The sequence below is a fragment of the Anolis carolinensis genome, chromosome 4 (assembly GCF_035594765.1).
Source record: "Anolis carolinensis isolate JA03-04 chromosome 4, rAnoCar3.1.pri, whole genome shotgun sequence".
In the NCBI taxonomy this organism is placed as follows: Eukaryota; Metazoa; Chordata; class Lepidosauria; order Squamata; family Dactyloidae; genus Anolis; species Anolis carolinensis.
The window spans coordinates 75821873-75849746 of record NC_085844.1 but is presented as its reverse complement, the minus strand read 5'-3'; the positions used below and the strand labels follow the sequence as shown (position 1 = coordinate 75849746).

General features: G+C 40.0%; 1 long non-coding RNA gene across 2 annotated transcripts in view; it reads left to right on the top strand.

Moving 5' to 3' along the window:
• Window positions 1-27874, top strand: part of LOC103278564 (RNA-directed DNA polymerase from mobile element jockey) — a 406813-nt gene that overhangs the window by 81078 nt on the left and 297861 nt on the right. For both annotated transcript variants that reach the window (XR_010006105.1, XR_010006102.1), the window contains exon 3: window positions 1881-1966. This is a non-coding gene — a long non-coding RNA (RNA-directed DNA polymerase from mobile element jockey). The remainder of the gene's footprint in view (window positions 1-1880; window positions 1967-27874) is intronic.

The window sequence follows — 27874 nt, the reverse complement described above, 5'->3', positions numbered from 1 at the left end:
TCTCTCCTGGCTGTATCCCCATATTCCCCATTTCAGCTGTTTTCTGTCCATGGAGGAAGAGGCCCAAATTAATTATGTGCTTCTCTTTGAACATCTTGGACAACTGAGTTGAGGTGGGGATAGGAGATAAGAGGCTGTGTATGTGTTTATGGCATCTGTATAGAAATAGGAGGGGAGACTCAAAAAGTGAGAGAAAAGGAAGTGGTGAGAGATAAGGGAAGATAGATAGAATATGAAGAGAGAACAGAGATAAGGGGAAAGAAGCAAAAAGAAAACTATATATAGAGAAAAGGGGGGATATATGAAGTCACTATAGAGAGTATGGTTGTTCTGGCAAATGACCTTTTGGGGGATTACACACAAATACATCCCTGAGGCTGAAAAATGTTTCCTACTAACATGCCTATTATTCATAATGTTTCCAAAAATGTTTGTATGCATGCTTGAGTTTGTATGCAGCCAAATTCTTGGAACACAGTGGTTGGTAAAAGGGGTGCTTCTGTGCCCTCTGCAAAGAATGAAAGAGACAGCTGTAGGTATCCATAAGAAATAACTCTATCACAGTGACAGAATGAAAAACAATCCTACATGTGTTACAGATTACTTGGAACTTGGATAAGACCATTGGAAAAGATATTTTGTTCTGAAATCTAAGAAAATCTTGTGCGTGTGTGAGTGGGTAGGTGTACACCCAACAAAAGCAAGGTATTATCCAGGAGATAAAATATTAACTTGCCATCTCTCTGGATTCCCTTTGCACTTGTTACTCCTTGACACCATTTTGATAACCAGGTTGAATGAGAAACACTAAGAATGTTCTGATGGTTGGATGTTTTGTGCAACAAGAATTTGTTTTACACTAGAATGGCGGCTATAAAAGCAGGTGTTCCACTATGTTGTTATGAGAGCGAGCCCTCCATTCATACTAGGCACTACAGTTTGCTTGTTATGTTTCATGAGTGATGTGTTGCAGAACAGGGTTGCAGACAAAGCTGGATATCCAACATAGTTAATGTACAAGTCCACAAGATGTTTCTCATTAACTGAAAAGAAAACCAGAATATGATGAAATATGGATTGTCCTTCTGTATCTCCCTCCTGGAAAATGAAAGCTCAGTATTATTTGGTCTTGTTACTCTATTCCAAGAACACATTGATGACCATATGATAATATGGGAGGCAACATTAAATATGAGCCATCATTCTGTCAAAGCAGAAAAGAAAAGCAGATACAATGGGTACACAGAAGGAGGGGGGGGGAAGAGGGAAGATTGAGGAAAGCTGTATGGTTCACATTGTAACACGAGTAAGTAATCTCTGCTCTAAAATGTTACCATAATTGGGAAGCCTTCTTGGGAAAATTGGTACTGTTTCTTTTTTACTATCTTCAGTGCAAAGAATTGTGGACAATATATGCTTTAGAGCAAAATTGTTAATCTGGCTATACTAACTTTGTTTTGTTTTTAAATCTGAGTATAAATATATATTTTCTTTTATTTCTAACAGTCAGATGGTTTCTGCATGCTAATTATAATTTTCTACATCTTTTGTGGTTTGCAAATAAATGAGTGTCTGGGGTGTTACAACTGCTCTCTCAGTATAGTGTTTTAGAATGAAATGTTTTGACCTTGCAATGAGTTACTCACATCAAAGCAACAAACCCAACAACAAAATACAATGCTTGTTTAAATTTCAGATAAGCAGAACACCATTTTTTCCTTTTCGGGGAAATCTGTGTACTAACACAGTCAGGATCAAATTCTAGGTTGATGCATTTATCAAGTGCACATTCAATTGCTGCAGAATGTTATGTTAACACGCTTCGTTACAGCAATATATTCTTACCAGATGTAATGTTTTCATTTCCTCTCTTCAAACAGGATTGGGCTGAGGTGTTATTCTTCTATCTAGTGAAGTATTATCGTATTATCAAATATAGTCGTGGGATTAGATGAACAGTTTACAGGTAGGAAACATTTTACATTCTGAAATGGTTCCTTTTTCCAAGTATTTTACAGTCTCTAGTGTCCTAGAGAGGGTGAAAACATGATGGTGTATGTTATCATTACATGTGACAAAAAAGGTGTTGTTTATTTTATGTCTAGCAGCAGTTTCCACATATGGTAGGGGTTTTGTTATTTCCCCATCCCTCATAAGTTAGCCAGGAGTCTCCCAATCTGTAGTCACTAGAAATTAAAAATGAACAAGAATTCTTCCATATAACAGTTTGCTACCAGAGTTTTCTAGGACTCCTTCACTTTTGTACTAAAGAAGTAAAAGATGTTTGTTAAACATCCAAATCCAAATGAAGTCTGTCATGAGGTGCTACATTGTTTTTGACCTGCACATTTTTTTCTTAGGAACATATGAGAGATTTTACATGACAGTTGTTCTTCCTGTATTCACATACCCACAATATGCTAGCCATTTTTTAAGCAACTGACTAAATCTTTGTTTTTAAAGTATTTTGTGTACAAACTTTCCCCATAAATTATTACACATTCCAATTTCATATTTACATATATTTGGGTTTCAAATATGGCAGCTGGAAAGATCCACTAAATGACTCCTTTTAAGATTAATTTGCAATTTTAGTTTAGGAAAACACAACACATTTGTGATACTATTTCAGCAGTTACTAATACTGGTATCAGGAATGTTTTCTTGAAGAAGGCTGCCATTGGTTTTTGCTGAATGTCTTTAATACTGCAGGCTCTGTTGCTGACAAAATCAGGTGTTGAAAGAGACAGCCGACATTACAAAGGCATAAACATTCCAGGAGTAAACTTGCAAAAAGGTGATCCAGCTGGTGGTGGAGGACAGTAATTCAGTGTTATGTGGATCCTGCTTTGCTGGCAGAGCACATCTCGGCTCCAAAGTTCACACAGCTGGATAAATGTTGCACCCTGTAGTTTCTTTTTCCACTTGGACTGAAATTGAGGTGTTGGGCATATAATCTGACCTGAATACAAGGCCAACATGATGTTATGCCACAGTGTTTTAGTTCTGTTTGCATCTGTCCTTATTTCCCCTCTTCTCTGAAATGGAGAACATCAGGGCAACTCAGTTTTTAAAATAAGATGGATTCAGCAGATTATACTGAAAAACCACATTATTGCAAATTGTAAGGAAATGGGATGTGGCATGTTACTGAGAGTTTCCTATTGAAAGAATAGCTTAAAGATAAAGTCACGTTGAATTTTCTTATTTTTTGAATATTGTCCATGTAATTATAAATAGTTATTTTATTTATATTCTACATTGTTGGTTAAAAACAAGTTCCTGCAAGTGGAATTTCAGACACATGTAAAAGACCATGTGTCTCTTTGTGTTACTTGATCGTTAAGATGGCAAACACTTAATACACGTGTGCTTCATAAGTTTCCTGCAAGTTTTGGATCTTTTCCCCCAACATTCCTTGCCAGTCAGTTGTTACACCATGGAACTGAACATAATTAGTCCCCTGAGCCTATGACTTGTCCTCTTCCCACTATCTTTCCTTGCATGCTTTCCATGCCTTGGTTCATGTTCTTCAGCTGACAGAAATTGGTGCCATGATCCTGTCACCATTGTATGTGGAGAAATGTGTATGCTGGATGAAATTTCAAAATATGAATCTAGGGAGTAGAATATGATTACAGAAATGGAATGGGGGGGGATGAGAGAGTGAGAAAATACCTCGTGTTTTTAAAAAATAATGAGACATGCTCTTCCCGTGCTTCCCATCTCCAGATGCAGCAGAGTCATTTGGTCTACATTGGTTTAGGTAGTTGACAGAGACTGATGTGGGACCAGCATGGGTTGTCTACCATATGTGCAGCTTCCTTTACAAAGCACAGAAGTAGCCCAGAGGTGTGGAAAGGGTTCTTGTCTTTTCTTGGCATTCTTTTGCTTTTATGTACTGTAGGTCCCAACCTGTAAGCATTTGGAAATATTGCAATTATCTTCTTTTTTCATTTGTCAAGTAGATGAGAGTTTAATTATGTTTAAAACCAAATTAATTAATAAATATAAACCATTTTCAACCATTCCAATTCATGTATGTACATTTGTATGTGAGAGTTCTTGTTCAGTTGTGAAAGCAGTGACTGAAAAGTATTGTTTTCACAAATATGATATAAACATTCATATATAACATATCTGTTTAGTGGATTTTAAGCTTTTTATTAAACTGGCAGATTTTTCCTTGATGCAACTTTTTTCAGCATGGTTCTCCTTAAAGAGTACGGATGACAATTCCCATTATTTCCTGTCCGAATGGGCAGTGGTCATGGGTGTTGTGGTTGCAGTGCACAGCATCTGGAGAACACTAGTTTGACAGAGGCTCCAGAAAATTTTCTTTTTCATACTCATGTTAATACAAATTCAAGAATAAGCATAGGTAACGACACCCTAATGATACCCTGATTTCATGGGTAGCAGTAACACACATATTTGTGCTGTTAAAATTTGTGCAACAAATGTAATCTTTACTCGAGCTGTTCAACTTGCTATGGTAATACACATTGCCATAGCCAATAGAACAGTTTGAATAAAGATAAATATGTATTGCCATAGATTGAATAGATCAAGTGAAGGGTACATTTGGTGCATATGCTTTAGCTGCACAAATGTATTCACTACACAGACTGCTTTTGAAAAATGTTTATACACATTATTGGTCCAGAATTTCAACTGGGGACAGTTACAAGACATTGTGTGACTCCTTTGTTATAGAAGCTCTATTGGTTGCTGGTATTTCCCACAAACCCATTCAAAATGCAGGTTTTGACCTATAAAGTCCTGTCTGTCTTGGGACCAAGCTATCTAAACAACCACAGACCCTAAGGAAACCTGCCTAGGTTATGATATTGATGTGGAGGGCCTTTTGTTGTTTTTACCAACATGCAGGCATTTCTGGTGGGAATGCAGGACATGACTTTCATGGTTTTCTCATTCCACTTATTATTCAGACAGGAATAAGACATGTAAGCTAAATTCTTGTGAAAGGGATTAACTAGTTGGCTGCTGTTATTTCTTTTTATTGATATTTAAAAATGGTTTTTATGTTTCAGTTATACTTCTGTTCTTAACATTATTTTTACTGATGACAGACACCTAGAGTATTTTGTTTTACGCATAAATGTAAGAAATAAATACACAGCCCAACAAAAAGACCAACACTTTTTCTTGGTGTCTTGGTTTTTAGGCTTATTCCTGGAGTTATTGGTGGCACTGACTCAGAAAATTGCACTGGATAGATCGCATGAGCTCTACTTTCTTAGATATTATTATCTGTGATGACTCATGGGCATTGTAGTCCCATTCCTAGTGCTGTTGTGACTGACGAAGAGGAGAACTTGGGTTTTCCTCCATTTCAGCCAGAAAGGGAACCATTTCAGCCAGAAATTGAGCCTTTGCACCTGCAGGAGGTTTGTTTTCCAGAAATCTCCCAAACAAGCCCGGGGTCAAGTTCTCCCCCTTTTTCGCGCCGTAATTACATTCTCCAGCAGAAGGGAGTGCAACAGGCTAATCGCAGGAGTTTGAGAATAGCAGCAAAGCATTCAGATGATTAAGCCTGTTCCCATGAGAAATTTTAGGGAGTCATACATCTGGACACAGAGATTGACTTTCGGTTCTGGTTCCCCAGAGAAGTGTTCTCTGGTGGGGAAAACAAGGCCTATTTAGGTTCCTTGCTCCCGGAGGGTTCTTGCGGAGTCAATTCGTCAGCAACTGGAGTAGTGTGTGTGGACAGCTACTCCGCTTCCAAGCCTTGTTTCCTGATTCAAGCCTTCGTTTTCCAGCCTTGTTCTTCCACGGATTTTGCCTTGCTTTCCAAGACCCAGCCTTGCCTTGTTTCCCGGATTTTGCCAAGTAAATACCACGGATCTTGTTCTTGTTCCTCGTTCCTTGCTGTCTTGTATTCAAGCCTTGTTTTTTCCGAGAGTCAAGTTACTTCCTAGCCTCGTTAAGTTCTTGGACTAAAGGACCTTGTCATCTCCCCTCACTTTGCCTGGCAAAGTGAGTGTTTCGGTTATTGGATTACAACTTTGGACCTTAATATTTCATATTGGACATTGTTTCTTTGGACTAATTTTGACCTTTCCTGAAAGGTCTAATTCTGGACTATTTTCTACACTTGTTTTTATTAACTTTATATACTCCTTCAATAAAGATATTAGATAGATTCTGGCCTCTGTGTATGGTTATTGGTGCCCTGCAGCCGGGTCGTGACAGTTTGACTCCGCCACCCTAAGCACCAATTAACCTAGGCCAGAATGTCTACCGGAGCCGGACCGGGAGGCCAGCCGCTCAGCTACACCATCGACAAGGAGGAAGTGGACCGCATCCGTGATAAGCTCAATGCGCAGGAGGGAGAAATAAAGGGATTGAAGGAACGCGGAATCCGACTCCCGGCCCTGGCATTGCCAACCAAGTTTTCTGGAGAAGCTTCTAAGGTTCATGTTTTCCGTCGCCAATGCCAAGCTTATCTAGAGGCCCGCAATGCCGAGTTTCCCCAAGAAGACATCAAGGTGGCGTGGATTTACAGCCTTTTAGACGGGCCAGCGGCCAACTGGGCGACGGCACTGTTCGACCAAGTTTCCCCACACCTAAGATCAGCGCAACACTTCTTGGATCACATTAAGGCGACTTGGGGGATCGAAGACAATTTGGAGGCAGCCGGCCATAAACTCCGGCGCCTCTCTCAGGGGGACAGACCCTTGTCCCAGTACATAGCCGAGTTCCGAGTGCTGGCCCACAGCACCGGATGGAATGATATAGCCCTCAGAGGACAATTTCGGGAGGGTCTCAACATCGAGATGTTGGAAGAAATTTCCAAAGTGGATCCCCCTCACTCTCTTGAAGCACTCATTGATCAATGTTTACGAGCTGAAGTCATGCTTGCCAACAGAAAACAATGGGTCCGAGGCCAGAGCGGTAGAGCTGGGGTGAAACCTCCCGCTCCCACCAGCGTCCAGCCGCGTCCAGTATGGAGACCCCCGCCACCAGCCCCATACCCCAGGGGGAGCGAGGAGGTGCCGATGCAGTTGGGCAATGTGCGTCCCAGGTTAGATGCCGCCGAGAAGGCCCGCCGCCAACGCCTAAATCTCTGTTGGTACTGTGGAAACGGGGGCCACTTCGCCAGAGAGTGCCCAGCCAAAGGGAAGCCCCCCGCCCGTCTGGCGGCGGCGTCCTCCACGGAGACGAAGACGTCTGAGGCGGCTGGCGCACAGCCGGCGGGGGAAGCCAGCGACCGGGCGTAGAGAGGCTCGCCAACCCGGTCAAAAAACCCACTCAAGAGCCGCCAACCGGGGTCCTATTTCTTCTAGTGGTCACCTTGTGGTCAGCAAAAAAGGGGCCAGTCATGGTCCATGCCATGATAGACTCAGGAGCCACAAACAATTTCATTGATAGAGAGTATGCCGACTCTCTGGGATTACAATACCATGACTTCAAGAATGCCCGTGTGGTGCAAGCCATCGATGGCCGCCCCCTCAAGACGGGTCCCGTAAGCCAGTGGTCGGAACCCACCAGAATGTGGATAAGGGAACATATGGAAGAGATTTCCTTCTTTGTTACCGAGGTTCCCCATTTCCCTGTGATTTTGGGAATTCCATGGCTGACACTTCACGACCCAAGCATCTCCTGGTCCAACAGAGAACTGCAGTTTGCTTCAAAATATTGCCAAAACCATTGCCTTGTAGCCAAGATCTGCCATGCCACAGACACTGAACCCATTATCACCTTGCCCAAGAAGTACTCAGAATATTGGGATGTATTCAATGAAAAAGAGGCCGAGAGATTACCCCCACATAGACCTTATGACTGTGCCATTGACTTGGTGGAGGGGGCCCCGATCCCGCGAGGACATCTCTACTCCCTGACTGAACCGGAGCAAGAAGCTCTCAGGGAGTTCATAGAGTCAAACCTTCGCAAGGGATTCATCAGACCCTCTCAATCCCCAGCCGCTTCCCCAGTGATGTTTGTGAAAAAGAAGTCGGGGGAATTACGCTTGGTGGTGGACTATAGAGCATTGAACAATATCACTAAGCGGAACAGCTATCCCCTGCCCTTAATCTCGGACCTATTAGACCGACTTCGAGGAGCCAAGGTCTACACCAAGCTGGATCTTCGGGGAGCGTATAATCTAGTTCGCATCAGAGAAGGGGACGAGTGGAAGACCGCCTTCCAGACTAAATTCGGATTATTCGAGTCCCGAGTTATGAATTATGGATTATGTGGAGCTCCCGCAACGTTCCAGCATTTTGTCAATGACATCTTTCAGGATTATCTAGATCGGTTCTTGATCATCTACCTGGACGATTTTTTGGTGTTTTCTAGATCACAATCAGAACATGAGAACCACGTCAGAATGGTGTTACAACGATTGCGGGATCATGGACTTTATGCCAAGCTGGAAAAATGTGCTTTTGATCTACAAGAGGTAGATTTCCTGGGGTACCGCGTCTCGCCACTAGGGCTCTCCATGGACCCGGCAAAGGTTTCAGCAGTATTGGAATGGCGGGCGCCAACCAACAAGAAAGAGGTGCAACGATTCTTGGGGTTCGCGAACTATTACCGCAAGTTCATTCCAGATTTTGCCCGCTGGTCTGATCCAATCACCAGCTGCATCCGTGGGAAACAGCCCTTCCGCTGGACAGATCAAGCAGAGAAAGGGTTCCAGCAACTAAAGAAATTATTCACGTCCCAGCCAATCCTTCAGCATCCAGATCCTGAAACCCCTTTTGTTGTGCAGGCGGACGCCTCCGATGTGGCAATTGGGGCTGTACTCCTACAACCAGTGGGAGACCATCTTCATCCTTGTGCCTTTTATTCCCGTCAATTGACCGCACCAGAGAGAAACTACACCATTTGGGAAAAGGAACTATTGGCCATAAAGGCAGCCTTTGAAACTTGGAGACATTGGCTAGAAGGGGCCAAATTTCCCATTGAAGTCCATACTGATCATCGAAATCTAGAGCATCTAAGAACTGCCCGCAAGCTAAATCAAAGGCAACAACGCTGGGCTTTATTCTTTGAACGTTTTAACTTCCAAATTCATTATGTAACCCCAGCCCAGACCAAGCAAGCAGATGCTCTGTCACGGAAACCGGAATACGCTGCAGGACGCAAGGAGACCTTTGAGTCCCAGCTGCTACAACCCGGGAACTTTGCCACGCTCACAGTGGGAAACACCAAATCCACTCCCATTGAATCAACTCCCTCTACTCCAGGGCCCCTTTGTGCTCAAGAAATCAGGGCTAGTCAGCAAGCAGATGCCTGGGCGCAGGATCAACTTCGCCAAGGACTACATTTCCCCTTTTCGCTTAAGGATGGGCTGCTTTGCTATAGAAATCATGTTTACATCCCCCCAGGACCGGGCAGGGAAAAGGCACTTCGTTTGTGTCATGACTGCAAGCCAGCAGGGCATTTCGGGCTATTCAAAACTATGCATTTGATCCTAAGAGATTTCTGGTGGCCCAAGATCCGCAAGGATGTAGAAAAATATGTCAACACCTGCCCAGTATGCCAGCGCTCCAAGACAAGAAGGGAAAAGCCCTCAGGGCTTCTGCATCCCCTTCCTACCCCATCTCGCCCATGGGAAATAATCTCTGCGGATTTTATAACTGATCTACCACCTTCCTGTGGATTCACCACGATCCTAGTGGTGGTGGACCTTTTCACCAAGTTAGCCCATTTTATTCCCTGTGAAGGCCTTCCCACGGCCAAAGAGACTGCAGATCTATTTCTCCAACATGTTTTCAGATTGCATGGATTGCCCAAGAGTTTGGTCACTGACCGTGGGTCCCAATTCACCTCTCGCTTCTGGAAGGCACTACAAAAACTATTGGGCATAGACTCTCGTTTATCTTCGGCTCATCATCCTCAAACAGATGGGCAAACTGAGCGCACCAATGCCACTTTGGAACAGTACCTTCGCTGTTATGTAAACTACCAACAGGACAATTGGGCTTCCCTGTTACCACTGTCGGAGTTTGCCTACAATAATGGGGTCCAGGCTTCAATTAAGGAAACCCCGTTCTTTGCAAACTATGGCTTCCATCCACGTTTCTTTCCTCCTGTCATTGAAACCTCAGAAGTTCCCGCAGCAGAGGACTGGCTGCAGGAACTCACAGCAGTGCAGCAACTTTTGCTCCAACAACTAGACCAAGCCAAGGAGGACTATAAACGCCACGCTGACAAGCATCGCCAGCCGGGCCCCGAAATCAAGGTAGGAGACCGGGTTCTTCTGTCCACTCGCTTTTTGCCCTCCCACCGTCCCTGCCGGAAGCTAGATGCCCGTTTCATTGGTCCCTATCCAGTGGTGGCGCAACTTAACCCCGTGACTTTCAAACTCCAACTTCCGCGCTCTATGCGCATTCATCCAGTGTTCCATCGCTCCCTGCTCCTTCCGGCGGATGGTGTGCGCCCTGATGCAGACCGGCCGGCCCCCGCCCCTGTTTTGGTGGACGGAGAAGAAGAGTTCGAGGTTCAGGACATTTTGGATTCTCGCTTTCACCGCCGCCGCCTACAATATCTCATTGACTGGGTGGGTTTTGGCCCCGAAGAGCGCTCTTGGGAAGACGCTTCCACGGTTCATGCTCCTGATCTAACCCGCCGCTTCCATCAGACCTATCCCGCCAAGCCGCGGCCTCGCGCCTCGGGGAGAGAGTCCCAGTTTGAGAGGGGGCTTGAGGAGGGGGATAGTGTGATGACTCATGGGCATTGTAGTCCCATTCCTAGTGCTGTTGTGACTGACGAAGAGGAGAACTTGGGTTTTCCTCCATTTCAGCCAGAAAGGGAACCATTTCAGCCAGAAATTGAGCCTTTGCACCTGCAGGAGGTTTGTTTTCCAGAAATCTCCCAAACAAGCCCGGGGTCGAGTTCTCCCCCTTTTTCGCGCCGTAATTACATTCTCCAGCAGAAGGGAGTGCAACAGGCTAATCGCAGGAGTTTGAGAATAGCAGCAAAGCATTCAGATGATTAAGCCTGTTCCCATGAGAAATTTTAGGGAGTCATACATCTGGACACAGAGATTGACTTTCGGTTCTGGTTCCCCAGAGAAGTGTTCTCTGGTGGGGAAAACAAGGCCTATTTAGGTTCCTTGCTCCCGGAGGGTTCTTGCGGAGTCAATTCGTCAGCAACTGGAGTAGTGTGTGTGGACAGCTACTCTGCTTCCAAGCCTTGTTTCCTGATTCAAGCCTTCGTTTTCCAGCCTTGTTCTTCCACGGATTTTGCCTTGCTTTCCAAGACCCAGCCTTGCCTTGTTTCCCGGATTTTGCCAAGTAAATACCACGGATCTTGTTCTTGTTCCTCGTTCCTTGCTGTCTTGTATTCAAGCCTTGTTTTTTCCGAGAGTCAAGTTACTTCCTAGCCTCGTTAAGTTCTTGGACTAAAGGACCTTGTCATCTCCCCTCACTTTGCCTGGCAAAGTGAGTGTTTCGGTTATTGGATTACAACTTTGGACCTTAATATTTCATATTGGACATTGTTTCTTTGGACTAATTTTGACCTTTCCTGAAAGGTCTAATTCTGGACTATTTTCTACACTTGTTTTTATTAACTTTATATACTCCTTCAATAAAGATATTAGATAGATTCTGGCCTCTGTGTATGGTTATTGGTGCCCTGCAGCCGGGTCGTGACATTATCATGATTTTATAAGAGCTAGAAGATGATGACTGGCACATGGCAAATGTTCTGTATCTCAAAAAAACTAGTGCCATTTTCAGAATCAGCAGGTCAAATATCCTCAGAAACAGGTCTAACATTTGAGGCATCAAAATGTGTGTTGGCCAGTATAATGGTACACAGCTTGAAATTTAACTAGCAGCTTGTTTTGCCATGATTGTAACTCTTTATTTCTTCCCTTGCGGAATTTAAGTCAGTATATACTGAGTTGGCAGGTAATTTCTTATTGACACAATGCCTTAAAGGGGTAGCAAAGCTAATCTGTAGTACCGTTCTTCACTTGTAGTGTGTTGGTGGTTGGATTGCAAAAATCTTGTAAAAGCTAAGTAGGGGAAAACTGGAATAAGTTTTCTTGTAAAATGACAGAAATATAATTGTCAAGATTATAGCATTTTAATACCATTTGTAAATATTACTAATGTTTCCATGCAATTCATAATCAGATTATATGACCTATGTGTGTGTGTGTCTTCTATGTTACACATATACTAGTGTGTACTTAGTCTAAATCTTATAATCCTTATAGTTTGAATTATATTTGACAGTAAAAGATTTGTATTTGTCCATAATAAGAACAAAGCCACAACATCTGAGATGGAAATTAGTAATTAGCGAGTTTCAAATGTTTCTTAGAGTTTGGGGGCATCCTCCACAATATCTAGCTAAACACGTCAAATATAGGAAAGCTGGCATTGTGTGGCCTGTATTAATTGATAGTTGTCTTTTAGCAAAAAAAAAAGAAAGAAAAAAGGATGCTTTCTATCCCTCCTTTTCCTGCTTTCTAAATACACTTTTTCATATGGTCAGTCAACTCTATCGTAGATCACATTCCCAGCTAACAAATTCATTTAAGTCTCAAAATGAAAACAGCTGGGCCAGATCAAACCAATTGTGATTCAAGTTTCCAGAGCCAATTCTCTTTTTGCTTCCCACTTGGAAAGCATTAAAGGAGTTTGTCATCCTCACTAATAGCAAACCATATGGTGTTTCAAACCGTGACTGTGTAAACAACTGCACTCTTAAAGAGCTTAGTGACATAAATATCCACTACATTTCATCTGAATATTTTTTTAAAAAGAGAGATATCAGAAGATATAAGAGACATAAGAAGTGTATAATGACTTCTTGCAGTAATTATTAATTAACCTCTCCCTATAGTTGCTCATAATTTTACCGGCTTTTCTAATTAAATTGGAATAGTGTCCACTTTCTTCTTTTGGACTGAGATCATAAATGTTGGAAAAACACAGGAAAAGGTTGAGAAGAGGTCCTTTCTATCTGTGGCAACTGGTGGTTCAAATGACAGGGAGGAGGCAAATCCTGGTTTTGGTTCAAACTTTGAAACGGATAACTGAGGTGCTAGACCTGACCACTCCATTGACATTGGACTCATAGTCTATGGTGTTACATACAACTCCTATAATTGAAACTGATATATACCTGGATTTCATTTGGATAATAATAGCAAGACACATTCAAATGAAGAACTTTCAACAAAATACCGTAAAATACAATGGAATACCTAGAAAATGCTAGAGATAACATATTTTGTTGGATACCAGTCCTATGGAGACAGGCTTTGTACTGTACTTTATAGTGATTTGTGGGCCATACTATACAATATGCTAAATGAATATTTGGATTTCCTTTTAAACAAGTAACACTTGACATTTAAGGAAAGCCATCAGGTTTCAGACTGCATCACATGAGAGGGATTTTTTTTTAAATGCTTTCCCCTGACTTTACACAGTCTCACTGAAGGTCACATACCTCTGAAGCTGCTAGTAATTATGGAGACAAGTTATCATTTGCTCCAAAGCTGACAAAGGAATGCACACACATGTTTTAACATATTGTCTAACTCAAGTTACTGTGATGAGACCAAATTATCTGCCCTGACTGTGACTTGGGTTTGATGTTACGCTGATTGCGTCAGACACACTCCTTTCTAGTAGTGCACCTCCACTGGTGGGATAGTCTCTCTCTTTCTGCAGTTCTTGCATACCTTTGGTTGGACATTGTCTTTCTGCACTTCTCAACCAGATCTCCACCCTCCCAGAAAATCTTCTCTGGGTGATCATTCAGCCTTTGACAGTAAGGCTTCACAGGGCCTGTGGTAAGGTAGACTGAAGAGACCTTTTCATGTTCAGTTTATGAATCTGTTTTTGCTGGTAGAAGTATAACACTGGAATTTGACCATAGTTTCTCTGGCCTCCCACAGGCTTCTCTATGCTGCTAATCTTAATTATTCCCTGGTACAAAATGCACATATTTAGCTGAGGAATGCCAGATTTTCAGCAAAACCTGCATTGTCATCTCTGTGTAATAAGGGCTGTAGAACCTTATAAACAGCAACCTTTTCACTTCCAGTATAAGTGTCCAGCTTACTTTGTCTAATTGCAATTTTTTTTTTGTCCAAACAGAATTCCTTCAGGTTGAAGGATAATAATAATAATAATAATAATAATAATAATAATAATAATAATAATAATAATAATAATAATAACCTTATTTTTATACCCCGCCCCATCTCCCCGAAGGGACTCGGGGTGGCTTACATGGGGACAGGCCTGATAAAACAAACAAAACAGAAACAAAACAAAACAGATGATGAGTTATCTTTCAAAAATATAATGGGAAAAATATATGCAGGACTTCCAATCAAATGTTTCAGTGTGGTTCCTCTCACTACTTTCTATTTTCTCTCTCTTACCTCCATCCCCCTTCCAGCAGCACCATCTGAAACTGTTCAGGTCTCCTTGGGCTATTTGGGGGCCACCCTTCCCAGGCATATATATTTTTTAAAAAATTTCTTTCATCCTTGGGATTCTTTAAGTTCAACTGACATTTCATTTTATATTATTTTAATTGATTTTAAGATCCATATTTTGGGAATATGTTTTGCTACTGCAGTAGACGGCAATCTTCTCTGAGTTGCTGTTAAAGCAGAAATTCTAGTATTGTTGAAGGCTTTCATGGCCGGAATCACTGGTCTGTTGTGAGTTTTTTGGGCTGTATGGCCATGTTCCAAAAGCTTTCCCTCCTGATGTTTTGCCCACATCCATGGCAGGCATCCACGGTGTGAGGTATATTAGTATGTTAAATTATTAAGGATAAAGAAGAAATTCTAGCCATGACAGTCTGGAAAATGGAAGCCAAAACCGTTTAATACATTGCCCAAAATGTTCAGCTTGCACTTTATAATATAAATGGATAACTGGGATATTCATTTAGTATAGAAATGTTTGTTTTCCTGTGCAAATGCAAAGAAACAGTGGATGACTGCCTCATAGGTGCTTATTATGTGAAAATACTGTAAGAATGGAAATGCAAGAAAACCGCTTCCCTCATTCTTGCATGGTAGCAATATTGTTATTTTTGTTTGTGGAAGCCATGGTAACTCCAAAGCTATGAGGCCTATAATGGAAAAGGCAAGTGGTTTTTCCTTTCTGCAGCTGTCTCTCTCCAAGTAATCATAAATTGGACTTGTGTACAAGTTGCAACTTGTGATATTGCTGTGGAAACAGAAGCGTGGTTTGATGACATAAGAGCATATAAAAGCATTATCACAGAATGTATGCGTTTAAATGATTAATGATAAAGAAAAAATATATCTTGTGTGTGTGTGTATATATATATAGTACACACACACATATATATACACACACACACACAAATACATACCAATATAAATTTTCTCTCTCTCTCTCTCTCTCTCTCTCTCTCTCTCTCTCTCTCTCACACACACACACACACACACACACACACACACACACACATCCATATTAGAGAATTACTTTAGCCCAGTCCCATAGCCAGAAAAAATGAGTAGGCTAACCACTAACCAGGGAAATCTGTTGAACTGTTAGGGTTGAAAACTTTGATGCCTCTTCTTATCCATAGCAAATACATATCTAGGCAATGGGGTCCATGGATTTTGCACTAATTGAGCTTTCACTTGGTCATGAGAAACAGTCTTGATCAACAACTGATCACAGGAATAATTTCTTCAGCATTGATATTACTGGGCCTGATGTATTGGTTTTTTTTTGTTTGGTAATTACTATCCTCATTTATCCCACCTCAAATTTATCCTCTTTACTATAGCACTTTTTCTCTACCTCATCAGATTTTAATCATGCATTCTTTGCACCACTGCCCAGCCTTTTATTATTTTAATCTGCTGTATTGTTTTTATTTGGCAGCTTACTCACCATTATATTGTTGTTAAAATTTTGGTTTAATTTGTATAATGTTAAATGTCAATGATGTTTGTTTTATTATGAATGTATTTTATTTTGTTTATTGTGGAAATTTGAGCTTGGCCCCATGTTAGCCGCCCTGGGTCCCCACGGGAAGATGGAGGAGGGGTATAAAAATAAAGTTATTATACAGTATTATTATCATTATATGAAGTCCAAGGTCTAACAATGACACAGCTTCTCATCTTTGCTCTTGTTCCATGGTTTCTTTGACAGGGCTTGGATTATACAAATCAGTGGTAGACACCTCAGTTTCCACAGTTTTCACCTGCAATCCAGGTGTGCATGTTCTGGGGTCTTCATCAGTACCAGCTGCTGGAGTGGTTTTCAACCTGCTGCCTTCTTGGTCTTCAATATTTGGCTTTTTTGCCACGAACTCCAAAACGTTCAGTTGCTTTGATAGATGTTTAAGCACCTTCTGTAGTCAGGTGGAGGAAAGGAAACACTAACTGCAACTAACAAAGCTTTGAATCTCAGAACAGCAATTCAAGCTAGCAGACAATTGCATTGTAAGACAGCTGTGTTTGGAATGACACATGGCTGCTTTCATGCCTTCCTTTTATACCTCAGTGGGAGGAGCAAGATGCCAGATGCAAAAGAGAGTTCTGAAAGGGGGGAAAGCAAGAGAGCAGCGGCATGACTACTTTCAGGTTATTTAATTTGAATAATATTTTTAAAAACTATTAAAGATAACTATGTGTGTTTAAATGTTTTACAAATAATGTTGATTAGAATCAGAGATACAGTATTTTGAAAGATCTCATACATATATTTTCACTTTAAATAGGAATATTTAAAAATCAGGGTCTATGACTCACACATGTTACTATATTTTTAGAAACTACATAAAAATACCTTTAATCTGGTACCTAGTTATTCAAAAATACTTGATAGTTTAGGAGAAATTGAAGTATACATTTTTAAAACAAGCACACATTATTGTAGTTGCTATCATTTCAGTACCTGGACACATCATAAATTATATTTTAACTTAAGTTTTTCTTATGGAGTTTAACCTGGGAATTTTGATTCTGATGCCAGTTTTGGTGGATTAGGTTGTCTTCACGTCAAAAATGTTGATTAAATATCGTTGTTTTCACTATGTCAGCTATTGCTGCTATTGTAGTGTAAATTGGCAGAAATGTAGGTAATGACACTGTGCATAACTTATCAAAATTTGGTTGAGATAGTGCTTGCAGTTCTGGAGGAACTCTAATGTTTGTGTCTCATAGACATAGCATGGAATTTGGTTAACTAGTTAACATTCATGAGTAAATCAGTTTTTGTAACCTGAAACTTTTTTTGGGAGGGGAGGTGAGGGTTGAACTCCTATACCTCCCCCTTGGCTACGGCTTGCTTTATTTTTTTGGAGGTCTAAGTGGTTGATGGCCTAATTCTTCTATATTTAAGCAATAGCTTTCTACCCTGTTCTGTTCCTTTACTTACTTCTTTCTTCCCACCCTTCACCCAAACCTCAATGTCAGTTCCCTGGATATTGTATCCTAAACAGGGCCGGCCGGAGATAAATTTTAATGTTAAGCGGGGGTGCTGAAAAGCGCCCCCCCCACCGGCGCCGCCTCCCGCGCCCTGAGTTGGCCCCGCCCCCCAGCGTGCCCTGGCCCCGCTGGGCGGGGGGGGGGGGGGCGGGGTACCGCCCTGACAGTGCCCCGCCTCCCGCCCAGCCTAATGGCGCCCCCCCCGGACCTGCGCCCGAGGCGGCGGCCTCACGGGCCTCCATGGTGGGGCCGGCCCTGATCCTAAAGTTTTCTAGAGAAGGCAATGATCCACAATGTGGAATGTTGCATCAGGAAATCAAATGCTGAAATAACCTAAGACCCAAGTTACTCATGTACACCAGTCTTATATTGTTCATCAGCTGTTCTTCCCTTTTTGCCTGGAATCACTGTAGGGTTATCGTGGTCTGCTAGTGCAAGTTAATATACTGCTCCTTTATTTACAGGTGTTGACAAATCTTTGTGGTTTTTACAGCTTCCCTTTATTGTTTAAGTCTTAAGGAAATGAGAGATCTGAATTTGATCTTTTTACCATCAATGGGGTAATGTCCTTGTACAAAGGGAACATTTGCATGTTGGAAGAATGCAAGAGGTTTTTAAGAGGATCTGTCCAGTACTATGGGAAGGCAGGGAGGAGGGAAATAAAAATGTGCTGTTAAATATCACTTGTCTTGAAAAGACTGATATGAACAGCTGAGACCACATCATGTGTACTAGTACTGATAAGTAATGTACTTGTCTGATATGAGGAGTGAGCTGAGCTGAGAGATAGCCAGTATTTGCATGGAAAAATAATATCTAGCTTTTCAGATTGCATAAAAATAGGATATATGCCCACACCTGTGTGTTGTTTATTTTCAGAGTGGAAAAGGTTTGGAGTGCAAAGATAATTGGGCATCAAGGCTGACTGAAAGAACCGAGTGTCAGCAAATACTTCAAATAAATAAACTTAAAGTTTCAACGAAAGGAAATATGAAGTGACTCCTGCATAACATAAGTAGGATTGTTTGCCTTTCTTGTTTAAAGTACAGTATTCCTTCTTATGCAAGGCATCCCTGTACATTGTTTGCCAGCACCCCGCAGTTAGCTAGTGTGCCACAATCTCCACGGTGAGAAGTGTTAAGTAAATGGATGCAATAACTTCTTAGTTGAGCTATCAGCAAGTAAGGAATTTCATCCCTTTATAGGATATGGAATTCTATCTCTGAAACCAGACCACCCTTGGGCAAGCAAGATTGTATTCAACTGAAGCGATGTTGATGGCTTCACTGAATATCTGTTCTGTTTCTGGGTTCAGACAGATATGAGATTAGGCCTGTTTCAAGCTGTCTCGTTTTCATAGAGGTACTCCTTTTTTGATCCTGGTCATTAAGAGCTCAGGTTTCTTGAAATGTTGGGATTTACTGGCCTTGATTCTTTCTTTTTGTCAAATTCAGCAACCACCTTAAACATTAGGGTCAGGAATGTTTTAACAGTCTTGCCATTTCAAAGAAATTCTGATTTTTAAAAGTATACCTAGGATTTAGTTGATACTTAATTATTATACTTACTGCTTGATAAATGTGCTTGTTTTGTTTTAGGACAAAATACATTGTTAATTTTTTAAAAGAAAAAGTGATGATAGGTTCCAAAACACTGTCCATGTTAATCTGTTTTAGTTCTCCCCTAACAAGCTAAGCATTTGGTTGGTTTTCACATCTTGGATTATTAAAGAAGAAACATCAAGTTTCCCAGTTACCTTAGCTTTCCTCACATGCATGTTATTCCACATGTGATCCTCATACATATATGGAGGAGTTATGCAGAAGGAATCAGATAGCACTTATGAGTTTACTTACTACTGTCTAGCTAATGGGAATTCCCAACATTCTGCATTCTCATGTGGAAGAAAGGCATTTTGAAATGTGATTTTATAAAAGATTGAGTGGCTTGGAAGAACTTTGGTGAGCACCATAGGTATCTGACCTGCTAGACAGATACTGGAGAAATCTGATAGTATTATTTAGCAAAAAATATGAATGAACTGTGTCCAGTGCTTCATGCCCTTGCATAACAGTGGAATCTAAGGAGGCTGCAAAAATAGGACTCAAATCCCACATGTGGCCTATAAGATGCACTTTCATTTTTTTCTACAATAATGTCTGATACAGTGTTGTCTTTGTAGAGATTGAATGTGTTAGATGATTCTTTGCACACTCCTGTTATATGTTACCACATGGCACTTCAAGAAAAAGAGATTGCATTAACCTGTTGCTTATGGCAGGCAATTTAGGATGTTCTGATGTTCTGATTTTGGATATTTTGATCACCTCTAGGGTACACTGATTCAGTGTGATTACTAGTTAGTTATGATAGTAATTATGTGTGCATACAAAAGCTCAAATTGGGGAAGCTTCAAAAAGCCAGTGAAGGAAAAATATAAATCTAGTCTCTCCATCCCGAGGGGTAGATCTGTTTTCCTCACCATAACCAATTATGCAGAATAAAGATGTAGAACAAGAAGAATGAGTACAAAAATTGAAGACAGGTACACTATAGCAGTTAGCTAGAAATTGCACAAACTGAACTGCAGAATGAAACTTCATTTAAACTTAAATGCATAACTTTTCAAAACAATTTAGGTGTTTGGGTTGCTGTGAGTTTTTCAGCCTGTATGGCCATGTTCCAAGCTATCTTTATGTAGATACCCTCACTGACTGATTTTGCAAACTTCATGGCTACTCAAATTCTAATTCAGGCTTGCTAATTGCAACATACACATACGCTTTAAACAGACAAGGGTTCTTTCTCCCACCCTGGACATTTTACAGGACATTCTCATTGCCAACAGAACCTCTGAAGATGCCAGTCACAGATACAAGCGAAACATTAGGAGACAATGCTGCTGGAACATGGCCATACAGCTAAAAAACTCACAGCAACTCAGTGATTCTGGCCACGAAAGCCTTTGACAGTTGAGCTGTTTGCATTTTAAGTATCATAGTGTAGACAAAATGCATTGCATGAAGCCAAATAAGAAACACACATAGACCTTTAACGAGGCTTAAGTATATTTGGTGTTATTGACTTGTATCTAGATTAGGAACTCTAGTCTAACTAAAAAATCAGTCAGCCTGCAGGTTAATGTTTTTGCATGGTCACATGATTTCTAAAGGAGATGTCTGATTATTTGAATAACTTGCTTCTTGCTGGGGCTGAGTACCATTTTGGAGCTCAACAAGAGACATCAAAGTCTGTCAGAACTCTTGTCCTAAAATATAGGTCTTTAATTTTACAAGAGGTCTGGACATTAAACAGTCACTTGAAGAATTATCTTCAAACTTGATTGATGCATTTAAAAATGAATGTTCAACATTTTTTGCAGTTAAAGTCTTAAAGAATAATCCTATGTCCACCTACAATTTTGAAGCAATTCATAGTATTAAGGATCAACGATATGATATTCCTATGGGCTTGATTATAATGACATGTAATTTTTATAAGAATGCATATTTTGAAGGAGTAAGAAACTAATCAAGGCCTTTTTAACCGAGAGGGTCCATAAAGCCTGCTACTATATATAAGATCAAGTGAATGTTAATGAAGTCTCCAGCATGTATTCTATGAATGAAGCTTTATGATACAACCTTGGATAAAGTGCAAGTTTTTCCTTGCCCAGAATACATCCAGGGACAAAAATTTCTTTAAAGGATGAGTGGGAAATTGTGGCCACTGGGTGATTTTGACCTAAGGTTATCATCCGCTCTACTCCACATCAATAATGATGAGGGACTCTAAGGGCCCTTCTACATTGCCATATAATCCAGAATATCAAGGCAGATAATTCACATTATCTGCTTTGAACTGGATTATCAGAATCTACACTGCCATATAATCCAATCATCTGGATTTTATACAGTTGTGTAGAAATTGCTTAAGAGTTGCAGCCCAAAAGCATCTACCCTACCAATAATTTTGATGTCTCCTTGAACTCTGAACAGTTTCAATAGTTGCACTGCATGCCGATATATGATGCTGTGGTTTATGCAAGGAAGTGAATGCTGGCAGTCCCTGAATTCATGAAAAGACTCATTGTTTTGAGTCAGAAGAGCATAATCATATCCTCCCTTTAGAGCCCAGTTAGTAAGATATGATTATATTTGAATGGATGCAGTGTAGGTACACATTGTGTTGCACTTGTGCTGCTAATCAGAAAGCATGAAGCAGCACAATAGTTCAATGTGCAGTTTCTTGTTTATTAAACATATATATCAACTACTCTTTTTAGCCATTGGCCCCTCAGGGTGCTGCACAATGAACTCACAGTATAAAAATAAATATATCCAGATTGAAGGGGTGAACAAAAGTTTCAAAATGAAGTTTATCTTAGTACTCTCTGGACTTTGTAGTTCTTTTTGAATCTCTTTCTCTCTCTCTCTCTCTCTCTCTCTCTCTCTCTCTCTCTCTCTGTGTGTGTGTGTGTGTGTATATATATATATATATCTACAGAGAGAGAGAGAGAGAGAGAGAGAGAGTTAAAATTGTAATTATTATCTGAATAAACTATATTTTAATATGCCAAACATTTTAATGTTATGGAAAACAAAGTTATATATACATTACTTTTACATTGCAAAATAACAAAATAGCTTTTAATTTATAAAGGGAATATTAAAATGTTCATTTTTTTCTAAAATTACAAAAGGAATATTATATCTTTATTCCTATTATATATGGAGGGTATGGGAGGTCATTTAAAAATGATGATCTTTCAGATGTTTGAGACTTTGGCTCCCAGAAGTTTTGACTATTAAGCTGGATGGGACTGCTGAAAGTTGAAATCCAAAACAGCTGGAAGTCCTAACTTTGACAGTCACATCTCTAGTATGTCTGCTTTTTATGCAAGCAAAGCATGAAGAAGGCTGTATTCTAGCCTCCCTCTGTTATCATACTTAAAGCTTATATTAATCACTATGATTTTTAAGGTAATCGTGTTTCGACCCAGCTTTTGGTATTTGGGCAAAATCTTGTCTACCTTAGGTAATCAGATTTGTTGGCCATATTTGATGTCATGAAATCATGTCTGCCTCCTTATCATTTGAAGTCCCTTTGTAAATGTTCATAAATCCAATTTACTGTTCCCTTCTCTTATAAACCTATCAAGTCATTATATAAAGGGCTTGGAGTTATCGTATACCAACATCAATTTCTCCCCTTTAGAGATGTGATGTAGTTGTTAGGGAGTTTTGCTATGATTTTTACTTTACTCTGACTGTCTCCATATATATTTTGAAAGGGTGAACTATGCTGATTGACATATAAATTTTTGATAGACTATAGTGCAGATTCTACACTTTTGTCTTTGTGAACACATAAATGTTTGGTGTACCTGCCATATCATTCAATGTGATAAGATTAGCGACAGTCATGGATCATACTTATTGTAGGACCAAGGAAGCTTGTGGAAATGATGCAGGAGAATTAGAATGCAAGATACGCAGAACCATTTTGAAATTATCAGGGTGAAATTTTGTCAGAATTTGTCTCACCTGTCTTTATTGTTGTGGAATGGAAAATGACTCAGGACAATGGCTCAGGACAACGCAACCAATATTGTACTCAAATACGAGGCATGCACTAGTCCCAGAGGCACCTTGTTTAATTTTATCAGAATTGAACCTTCCGGTTGGTATTAATGAACAAGACCTGTTTCCCTCCTGTGTTTTGCTCACTAGGTTCCATTAGTAACTGAGTGGCATATTTTTGGAAATTGCTGAAATGTTGGACTGGTTTCAGTATATAGAAGAAGAAACAAAATGAAGCTCAAAGTGAGTTAGCAATCATTTCATCGTGTTCAGGCACAGACAAAATATGCAGACTCCCCTAGTATATCACGACAGCTTCATATTAAGTAGCCTTTGCAAAATCGATCAAAAATTCAAAGCAGGTTTTGGTGCTCATAAAGTTGGAATAGAAACTTGACTTTTTGAACTCTTTTGGCACATCTAATTTATTACTCTTTATAATACTTAATTAGATAGGTTTTATCTTGCTGCTTCAGTTCTCTGTGTGTCTTGGCTTTCCCTAAGCCTGACTTTCCATAGCACAGGCTTGAACTTGGAAAACATGTTTACTTTTATGACTGCTTCCTTTCCACCTCATAATTATATTTGCCTTTCATCCCATTTGGAATTTCTCATCTGTTTGATTCCTCCAGCGATGAATACTGTTGGTGAAGGCATGCAACACTTGCTTGCAACAGCCCCTTCAACTTGCTTTAATACACAGTCATCTGCTTATTCCCCCCTCCTTTTGAAACTCATTAATCCACTCATGGCACAGTCCTTCCAGTGAGGGAGAGCCAAGTGGTAGAGAAGCCTGCCAGTACAGTTTAGAAATGTCCATACCGTTTATTTTTCCAGGGATCAGATAGGATCACTTCCTTGTCATCTAATATTTATGCCACAGTAATTTCCAGGGTGCCAGATCCTCTTGTAAAAAAAGAAAAGAAGTTCAGTTTAGAAATACTTGTATAATACTACCAGTAATATTATCTGTAAAGGAGTGTATTCCAAATCACATATTGTTGAATAGTTAAAAACCTAAATCATATGTAGGAAGGAAATGCTTTTTTTTGTGACAGATTTGGACATTATTCTCTCAGGAAAGATGTAATTGATTAAGGTCCACCACATGTTCTCATTTTTAAAAGATGCATTCAAAAAGGTATAGGGTAGTATTGAGAGATAGAGAGAAATTTGGAGCACTGTATGTTTTAAGTGTAAGCTACTTTTAAATTGTTATAGCTGCTTCTGATTGTTTGTTCTGGCCTCATGTTAGTACTCTTAAACTCTGTATAGTATACTCTTGAAAATGAATGTACTCTCCCTTTAGAAAACTCCTCGTTAATCTAATTTATGGAAACCTTAGTCTTTGAACCAGAAGGGCTGTTTCAGTTCTAGGAATTACATTAAATACGGTAGAAAAAATTCTTAAAATGTATTTTTGAGTGCAACCATCAAAATGGCCTTTCTTTATTTAGATGCATATCTTACAATTTCATATATGTCATCAGAATGGTTTATAATGAAATATTTAAAACACCAGAGAATATCTACAATTTGAAATAAGAAGTGGATTGAAGCAAGCTAAAAACAGACCTTTGTAATAGCAACTCCAAATAAAATGGATTAACAACAGCAGCCACAAAATCTAGGAAAATAAAAAAGATAACAAGTGACCCTAGAAAGTCATCAGAATGGTTTTTATGTGAGCTTCTTTCACAAGAGCATTCAAATGCCTGGGCCTGCTTCCATGTTATAACTCAGAAGATATCAAAACCTGCCATTTGTTGAAGACACCAAAGTATAAGCGGAAACATGTGGATATAGATGAGCCATTATCCTGTCTTGAACCATTGTATCCCTAGAGGTGATGTTTGCTAGGGCAGTATCTCATGGTGTCACCCCCTTGAGACAGTAAGTTAAGTATGGGGAGACTCAGAGTTGTGGCTGCTGCGACCAAAATGAAAATCTCTGGTGTTCAGTACTCTTTGGAAAAAGAAAATGGAGGAAGCTCTCACTGGTCAGAGTGGTAAGTGAGAAGGTGGGGAAGGGGTCCCAAAGGACTGATGCCCTCTTTGTATCCTTTCCACCCAACTGAGTAGTTAATGCACAGCAAAGCAAGAATGGTGCTATGCCAGTAGAGAGCTGAGCCAGTTATTAAGAGCTGTCAATGTAGAGAAAGGAGTGCTTGTGATGTTGAGGGTCACCAAAAAGATACATGTGGGAGAGGAACAAGAAGGAAGGCTAACCTGGTTGGAAATTGTGGCAGGGGTACTTTATTTTCCCCAAAATAATTTCTGCTGAAACAGTGCATAAAAATTGCATAGACTGTAATTTTAGTGTCATCCCTTTCTGATGAGGCACTTCCAGTGACATCTCTAATCATGAACTGGATGATTCATTACATAATATTGATCATACCACATAGGGCCTTTCGCATCCTGGCAGTTTTCAGATTTTCATGGAAACTCACATTATGGGAAATGGAAGAGACAGTTTCCAGCTGGTAGGCAACTTCATATGCATATCACAGTTGAAGATTTCAGATATGGGATCAGCAGTACAGGCTATTTGTTGTCATCTGTAACTGATGACTTGTCAGATAATTTTATTGGCTTCAGTAGATTCAGGTAAAATGGACCAACAACATGTAGTATACCTTATTAGTCTGTGCTGCTCCTTTTACTTCCTTTTGATTTTATTACCATTCTGAATTGAGTTGGTTTAGTATTGTCTTCGAATCCAGGGGAACTTTGGTTTGTTTTGACTCTATGTTAGCTCAGCAGGGGACTGTCTCCATATACATATGCAATGTGTTTGCAAGACAGATTTTTCCGGCTATAAAAGTGAGTGTTTTAAATTGTGTATGTTTTTACTGGTTGATGCCTACAGTTTCCACTTGATACATGATGCGATTCTGTCAGAGAGCAGTTGAGGAAGTGAGGCACACAAAATATTTTGATTACTGTTTTTCATCTTCAGTACAGTCTTGCATTGAAAATACATGTTGTTTTTTAAATGGTCACACTTGGTGGTCCTATTCAAAACGGCAGGGGCTAAAATGCAGGAAAAATACTACCTGCCACTGTAAAATGCCATCTTTCAAGTTACCTGCCCCATTAACGTGTACACCTGTCCAACAGAGAGCTGCAATTTGACGCTGATTCTTCCAGAAGCAGAATTCTACTTATTTCCTTTTCATTGCCTCCCTGGAATTACCAGAAAACTTCCAAATAACTGGTTCAGCGTTTCCATAGTCCCTAAATGGTACAGAAAGGAAGAACAACAACAACACAATGGCTCTCACATTGGAAATCTAACATGAGAAGAGGACCTTTTTGTTGTATAAGTTCACTAAAATAGGCTTTTAGGGTCTAATTTGTCTTTCATCTCTCTGATTCTCCCCCCACCCCTCTTATCCTTTCATTTGCCCCCTGTTTTCTTCATTTTTATATTTCCTTTTCCAAGATCAGAGTTAGAAAGCTTTCTAAGTATGAAAGGACTACAAATGCATCCTCAGGGAAGCGAAACCTTTGTATTGAAGTATTTTCAACTTTGATTTTTCAGCTGCGGTCTCTACAACATCTTCAGAGGCAGCATATGCTACTTCTAAATGGATAGCTTGGAAAGATTTTATACAAGAAGGCAAATGTGTTTGTACTTCTTGATAGCTATTGTGTCAGCATTTCCACTGCAAATTCTTCTTCCAAGTGTTTATAACTCTACCGTTAGAGTTTGTGGTGGCAGACTGAAACTAGCATTTAGAGTCAAAAACCAAATAACCTTTTTCTGGTATAATATCTAAGCCATAGAAGTGCAATAAAAACTATTAGGCTGCTGCAAATGGTTTTGTGTATTAAAAATATTTGTTTAAATCATGCTTTTGCATGATGGTTTACCAGAAAGTAGAGTAATGGTTTGAAGCATCTGAGAGTGGTATTGCACATTAGCACAGTAGTTTTTTTGATATAAAAAGGTTCAACACTTTAATAGACTCTCTTTCTGTGCCTTTTATGAACATTTCATATCTGGGGAGTCTGGTGTACACAATGGCTTGTATTCTGGTGAGTGATTTAGAATATAGATCTGCTTTTTATATAATTTGCATTTTCTCTATTAGGACTATTGGGATGCACGAACTCCCAGTTTGTGGGCCCGGCTGCTATTTTTGGCAGAAAGTTGAATGGATAATGTATCTTACATTTGGAGTGATTTCAAGCAATTACTCAAGGGTATTGAATTGGAATAATGTAAAAACATTTTTGTTCTGGTGTCTACTTGTTTCTGGAGCTGGGGAATGTACTGAAACTTGCATTTTAGGGGCACTTTCCCTCTTGACTATGGAATTCCAAGAATTGTAGTTTAGAGAGGCACTAGAACTCTCTGATAGAGAATTCAGAATACTTCATAAAATTACAGATCCCAGGAAGAAATTGTGATAGTTCAAGTAGAATCATACTGCTATAATTCTGGAGTGTGGAAGGGCCCTAAACAGAGGACTCTAAATAGAGTTTGCATTATGATCTGGTTTTCATTCAGATCTAGCAGTGTGGAAGCCTTATGCTCAGGTCTAATGCTAAATTGTTTGGGATTGATCGCCCTGAATTAAGAACCTTGTTCTATCCTGACTGACAGGCTTTTAACTGCATTTATGTGATATCTTAAAGAAAAAAGAGATTTCAGAACTGAGCTATTTTAGAAGAAATACACAGAACATTGATATTTATGGTTGATTCATATGAAAGTGTCACTATGTTGTGAACATTTTACCTTTTAGCATAGAAGTGTGATGCGTGATTTTCTTCATGCCAGTACATTCCAGGTTGTTGTACAACATTACTGCTGTTGCTCACTATTTGTTTATACAAGTAGAAATAATTAA